Source organism: Palaemon carinicauda, chromosome 15, assembly GCF_036898095.1.
Source record: "Palaemon carinicauda isolate YSFRI2023 chromosome 15, ASM3689809v2, whole genome shotgun sequence".
Classification (NCBI taxonomy): domain Eukaryota; kingdom Metazoa; phylum Arthropoda; class Malacostraca; order Decapoda; family Palaemonidae; genus Palaemon; species Palaemon carinicauda.
In genome coordinates, this window is record NC_090739.1 from 39,043,218 (window position 1) to 39,050,717 (window position 7,500).

Below are 7,500 nucleotides of genomic sequence, written 5' to 3' on the forward strand. Positions count from 1 at the left end.
AAGTCACCCTCCTGAATACTCACTTCATCAAGTCAAGTGAAGAAGCACCTACGTCGACACTAATCCCTTTGCTCTCGGGGCTCTAACGTGAGCCTCTTACCGCCATCCATCACTTTGGTTGTCATTTTCATCTTCTCCGTGGGTAGTCAAGCGCTGTGCTGTCCCAAGGTCAAATTCGAATGCGTAAGAATTTCTCTTAAGTGGAAGTCGTCAAGTGGAATAGAGAGGTTTTACGGTTTTATGACGCAATTTCGGTTTTATCTTATACCTTTCCTGCTTGTGTGGTAAATAGTGAAGCCCCTTTTCGGAGAATGAAAGAAACCGTGAGTTTAAGCCTTATGTCGAATAATAGTAATTATTAGGAAAGAAAGGAAAATTGTATATTTCAGAAAAGCACACACATTTTGTTCAAAATTCTTACGGATGAAAAGGATAATAGGTTATAACAAAAACCTTCAGAAATATTTTAGTGAAAAAGAGACTGGCATACCTATACAGAGGATTGCCAAGAAGAATATTGATTTTGAATTAAAGGCAAATATTGTTAGATCATGTAACTTTACACACGATCAGAATTAAGAAAGTGAAATACAAAGCAATGTGATCATTTTGGACGAGAAATCTCTTCAGAATATTACATGAATGATATTGCAGTTCTTCAGAAGTCCTGCATGGTAAGGTAAGATTACAATCACACTCGATGACAAGCCAATATCATATATCATGAGATCCTGCAACATGATTGATGTATCTTAACGGGTACAAGGTGAGTTATTCATCGCAATAATTCATACAGGAGCCACCAACATCGTGGTGATAGTATCGTATTCGTTTTTAAATGCCATGAAAGTTCTTAAAGTCTTTGGATAACATTAAAATGGTACCAGTAGAATAAAAAAAAATACCCCCCACGAAAAAAAAAAATATCCTGGAGCAAGGAAAATATAATAAACTAGTATGCGCGACCTATGAAAAATAATACATAATTATGTACACACAAGCACACACCCCGCCCTCTCACCAGGGTATTGCTACTCCCTCTTCCTACTCCGAGGGACAGGGGAGCTGGCTGTGACTGGAAAGAAATGTATATATATATATATATATATATATATATATATATATATATATATATATATATATATATATATATATATATATATATATATACTGTATGTATACACGCACACATACACACACATATATATATATATATATATATATATATATATATATATATATATGTATGTATATATATATATATATATATATATATATATATATATATATATATATATATATATATATATATATATACATATATATATACATATAACACCAGTTCACATATAATAACCTATGGTGGTCTCATACAACTTTATCTTCTCTGTTGGAATCTATAGTGGGTTTATCCCACTACTATGAATTTCTACCCATAACGTGATATTTGAATAATGAATCCCAAAAGTTACACTTAGACACGACCAATTTAACAGATTCAAGCTAATTCGTAGGATCAGATCCTCCTCCTCATACCATTTTGAAGAGTACCTTCCATTTGTCCGTATCTTAATTCGTGACACCATTTATGACAAAAACTTACATTTTCCTTGCATAGGCATTTCCTGGAAGCCACAGAGTATAAATCCATGGCCTTGGGTCGTGTGCTCCTACCTCTGTGTGGTTGTGTATGGCCAACTCATGAACGGATCGAGTCCCTACACAGATGCGTGTGAAAGGTGGCGTTACGGTGGGAACTTTGATGGGAAGGATTTGCACCGGAGATGATGGATAAGGTAAAAGGGCTAAAGCTTCCTACCTCTGTTGGATAAATAAGTTATCTTCAAAAGAATCATTACCAGCGTTTCATGTTCCTTAGGATTGGTAGGAGTGACAGAAAATTTTTCTTTTCTTACATTATTATTACTGAACATTTACAGAGGGACTGATCAGAAAATAAATAAAATTTTATGTTCTAAATTAATTTCTGCGGGTGTTTGCTGTTTTGACACACATTTATACGTTCTATTCATGAAATATGCAAGAAAACCGTAAAGCATTGTTACTCAATTGGTATTTCCGAACCACGCGCAGAAGGTTATCTCACTATCAGAGGACAATTATCAAGTTAACATACTTTGGATTATTTTCATTGCTCTTTTTGATATGTTAGTGTTCTTCTCATAGACATAAAAAATGTATAGTAACTAAAGGATTATTTGTTTTTTCAACATGTCATCAGAGATAAAAGATTATATATATATATATATATATATATATATATATATATATATATATATATATATATATATATATGTATATTATATATATATACATATATATATATATGTATATTATATATATTTATATATATATATATATATATATATATATATATATATACATATACATATATATACATATATAAATATGTATATATATATATATATATATATATATATATATATATATATATATATATATATATATATATATATATTTCTTTCTTTCCTGTCCAACCTTGGGGGAGAGGAAGCATTCACACCCTGGTGAGAGAGGTATCCGGAGAAGTACTCTCTGAAACCATACTCTCCCATAATTGCTGAACCTCCGGGTTATAGTTAGGAAAGGGGTAGGGAGGGTGGGAAGGGTTTAATCTGTGTGTGTGCGCGTGCATATCTGTGCATATCCATCTAAATATTTAATTGTCCTTTTTGACGGTAGGATACACTAGTATTTAACTATGTCAGTGAACAAAATCAGAAACACTAGCATAAAGGCTTTACCCGTTCACGAGTCAGCTATTCAGCTTTTTAAAGCTGTTCTTCAAGTAAGTACTCCCTGGGAATGATGAGCATTTCCTGAGTCAGTATGAACCCTTTGGCATAAGGCAACTCTGACAGTGTGGAGCAATGATGGTAATATGACGAAATTAACTGCTTCCACCTGATCTGCTTGAAGGGATCCATTAACAAGTACTATATCATTTCAGTACAGAGAGAGAGAGAGAGAGAGAGAGAGAGAGAGAGAGAGAGAGAGAGAGAGAGAGAGAGAGAATTCATATCAATACTTACAAACAAAGAAGTCGACGTAATCTTGCCAAAAGGATCTCCCAAGAACGATCTTTGAAAGTCTGCCGAGGAAAGGGAGGCGTCAAAGTGTCGCGTCGTAACTGTAGCAACACTGGGGAGTGCAAAGTTCAACTGTGATATCGCTTTTCTTTGATATTTATTATGACTCTCGATTCCTTTTTCTGTTGGGGACTCGGTCTTTCGAAGAACTACTGAGAAACACTAGTGTTTCACTCGTGGTGAAGTTTACACCATTTCTCCTAATTTCATCTGGGGAAGAAAGAAAGAATATTATTCAGTTGTATTGCAGATTCAAATCAAAGCTTGTGTATTAAACAGGTTTACTGAAATTTTATGACGATGACATCCTTTTTCGCATTGAGCAAACGTGTTTGTTAGTTTTCTTTCCATGTCCAAATTCCTTAAAGGGCTCTTATTCAATAAGCACGAAAACAACAAATCAGTTGCAAAAGCCTTAGAATAAATGTTTCATAAAAATGATGCTGGCCAGTCTTTGACCATTCTCTCTCTCTCTCTCTCTCTCTCTCTCTCTCTCTCTCTCTCTCTCTCTCTCTCTCTCTCTCTCTCTCTCTCTCTCTTTTCGATGAATTATATTTCACATGACAATACAATATATAAAATAATTACCTCAGTCAGATTATCATAGAGTCAGTCCTTTAAATGTGCCCCATAAAGTGTAGCTAACCTATGTAAAAAAAAAAAATTAGACATCAAGATATTGTTCAAGTTATTTAACACATGTGATTTATTTTCTCATCGAGAATCGTTTTTTCTTATATCTTCCAACCAACTGGCATCACAACAACAATAAGCCCTTTCCGTCATGTACAGTGCGTGAGCAACTCTTTCTGTGTGTCAGTTCATTTGTCTTTAACTTCAATTTCACTTCACGAGTTTTCTCAAGAACTCGATAAGTCGTCCTTCATAACAGACGTCGAAAGTATTCTTAAAAATAAAATGTCTGTGATTTTTGGTGTGCGTGGCTATAAAACAATGCAGAATTTTCAATTTACTTTTAAGTTATTTCTGCTTGCTATAAACGTCTTTTTAACACTTTGGGATGTGAAATATGTTCAAAATCCGCAGATTTGAACAGCCTCTGTCCCAAATACCCTCAAATCCATTGGTAATTAAATTTTCTGTATCTAAAATTCTAATTCGAAAATATATTCATAAACTTCATATTTACCATACATTTTTATTTCCAAATATTAAATCCACATTATATACTCTTCTCAATAGCAAGTACAGTCTATAAAAGAACTTAGTCCTTGGATTTCAAAAAGAGAAGAAATATTCAGATTAAAATCAATCTTAAATCACTTAATTGGTTAATAGATAAAAACCAATTACGGAAAAGGGTGTAAAAACAAAACATAATTTGTAAAGATATTTCGATTTTGTACGATAATTCCTTAAGCAAGTGAGAAATATCAATCAAAAGCTAAAACATTTCGTGCTTTTCAAAAACTTCTACGTGAATTTACTTCCAAATCTATTATTAGATTATAACAAATCAAATGAATTGAAAGTATATATCTTTTTTATTGGCCAACTACATGAAATCTTTTTTCATTTTTTAGTACAACACATAATAAATTAAATTTCTTTTAAAAGCCAAGGACAAAATCGTTATATCATATAAATCAATTAAAGAATGAATTATAACAAAATGCATAAACGCAGGGACGAAGATTGTGTAATAAATACTAATTCTTTTCGTACTTTATTAACTTTGAATTCATTTCAGTAGTATTGCTTAACATCACAGAACATCTTCAATTATGCATTCATTAATTTTTTAATTTTTGTAACAAATTTAGAAATTTGCATCAGTATTCGTGATTTTCTAGAATTGCAAAACAAATGATTCTGAACGATTGAATTCGACATTTCATTCTTATAAACGGTTTCTTTAGGTGATAGAAACACACATATATCACATTTATCATTAGTATTATCTTTGAAAATATAAACCTGATTTATTATGCATAATAACAAATTTACAATATTAGGATCAATCGTTAAGGATGATTGTTTAATGGGTTAACGTCATGTACAAGGATTTCAATGAGTCGTAAGTACAAATCTTCCAAGCCATGAACGTAACGTTAATTTCTTTTCTATATTATTATTATTATTATTATTATTATTATCTAAGAGTATCAGACTGTTTCAGTGGTGAGGTATGAAACGATAATACCATTTATTGAATATTGAGTGGTTTCTCCTATTCGACACCGAACACTATATTAATAGTTGCTAGGACGAGCAAGAGCCCGTGCTGTCAAAAACATCAAATCACGAAAAGAAGTTATCACTAACACACTTGATATGGCATCAGTTCTGCATTACAACGGTACATTCATCACATCTGTCACACAGAACTGAATGAGCACATAGGATGCAGCGTTGCCAGAAATAACTTACCTCGCATTCCAGCTTCAAAATCTGGAGTCAAAGGTCGCAGAAGAAGAAACTTGCCATGGTAACAATTGCTCGTACTTGTGGTACCTTTGTCATCATCAACGGCACACATCGTCAATGAACCATAAAGTTGATCGTATTATTTTAGGCGATTTGATTGATGTCAAGGATCTATTGCAGTAAGTGATAATTAGCATAATAGAGACCAGAAAGGCTCTTTCATTCTTTGTGCTTTTTTAATTTGTTCGTTTGGATTTTTCATTTACTTTTGCTTTCTTTGTATACATGAAACGATTTAGGGTAAATATAATTTGCATATGAAAAGCACGATAGTAACAGGAAAATTCCAGTGTTAACCAAGTATACTTCAGCAAGAGGAAGAGGGCTTGCTCTGTGTCAGCTTACGTCAAAATTGATTTTCCAAAGGCTGATTGATGATGAGTAGTCTTTTCGACTCTAGATTATTTGGTTGTTGAACGTATCAATTTGAGCCTTACTAATTTGCGTCTCTGCAAACCTGGCTGAAGCTGGCAGTTTTCTGTCTTCGCTCTTGAAAACGTTGGGATTGGTCATTGTGCAATTTTGATTAGGAATTTGGATTCTTTTACCCACCGGATTCCTAAATTAACTGCTTATCCTCTTTGAATATTTATTTTTCTTCTATGAACGTTCTTTTTTTCCCAGTTGTATGGGGTAAGCACGGTTGCCTTCTCTTTGAAGGACTTTGTTTTTGTTTTGGGGTAGACCGTAGTCCCGATCGACTGTCCTGCCTGACATCGCTCAGAGCCTGGTAGTGTATGTTCATGTGTTGTACCAGTCACCAGAGTCCTACCAGTCCATCATATGTCAATAAAACCCACCAATCTTCTTGAAAGTTAATGAATTGCAAAAGAAATCATATTATTCTGGGGGAAAATAAATAAATGTCGTATTTTCCAATAAACGTTTCTAAAATTGTATTCTAACAGCTAAGGTTCCATTTCAATTTTTTTGTTATACAGCATTCATTGTTATAATGGAAGCCAGTTTCATCTAACTACGTACGTAGGCTATATATAGTTTCTGCTGCTTATGACATTAAGATGTCGTACCAAATCGTAACTCAATTAGAAAGAGAAGTAATTCAATCGTTCATGAAGCTCTCAGAATGCCCTCACGAATTGAAAAGAAAGTCTCATAGCATTCAATCTTTCTTTATTCTTTCTATTGTATCATCTTTCATGAGCCTTCTATCTCATGAACATTTTTACCAAACGATAAAGCATTCTTATTTTTTTTTATGGAATTATTATCTTAGCTCTTATGAGTTGCGACAATGGTCGCTCTCAATCGTTCAGAAACTACAAATTGCACAGTAAATTGACAATAGAACATTAAAAAGAGCTAAATCGAGGAAATTAAACATCGTTTATACGAGAAGACGGATAATTGAAGCGATACAAATAGAAAAGATATTTGAAAACATTTTGCAAGTATCTTTAAATCAAACGTACTGGAATTTATAGATATTAAAAATAAACTGATCCACAGAACCATAATAGAGAATTGTAAACAAGCTGACTATTGGCCTTACTTTCTATCCATTACCAGACGAAATGACAAAATCATATATCACGAGACTCTGTCATTATGACGTGACAATGCAGCTTAGTTCTCGGCCTTCAAATTTTCACTTTTATAAGTGACTTTTTTTATAAGACGTTTGGTCGAAATGAGAATCATTCTCATTTACGTTAGTGTCAAGTCATCGGTGCTAACGGGTCGTACCTTGGATGGTCAAATCATCTCTTAGAATCGTTCAAGAAAAGCGTCGCGTGAAAGCGACAATGAAATTGCCTTTTCAAAAGTGAGAATCGAACATTATTTCGGAGATTTTTTTCCTTTGGACTATCATCAATTGTAATTCAGATATCCAAGATTCGTGACAAGATTGTTCTTGTGCGATAAAATACACCTTTGAATTATTGATCTGGATATTCGT

At 33.2% G+C, this 7,500-nt stretch overlaps 1 protein-coding gene across 1 annotated transcript in view; it reads right to left on the reverse strand.

Annotated features, from left to right (window-relative positions):
* The window catches only part of LOC137654571 (uncharacterized), a 140,491-nt gene that overhangs the window by 78,022 nt on the left and 54,969 nt on the right, over positions 1–7,500 (reverse strand). The window contains exon 3 of the mRNA XM_068388320.1: positions 3,075–3,341. The gene's annotated coding sequence lies outside the window, so the exon portion shown is untranslated. The remainder of the gene's footprint in view (positions 1–3,074; positions 3,342–7,500) is intronic.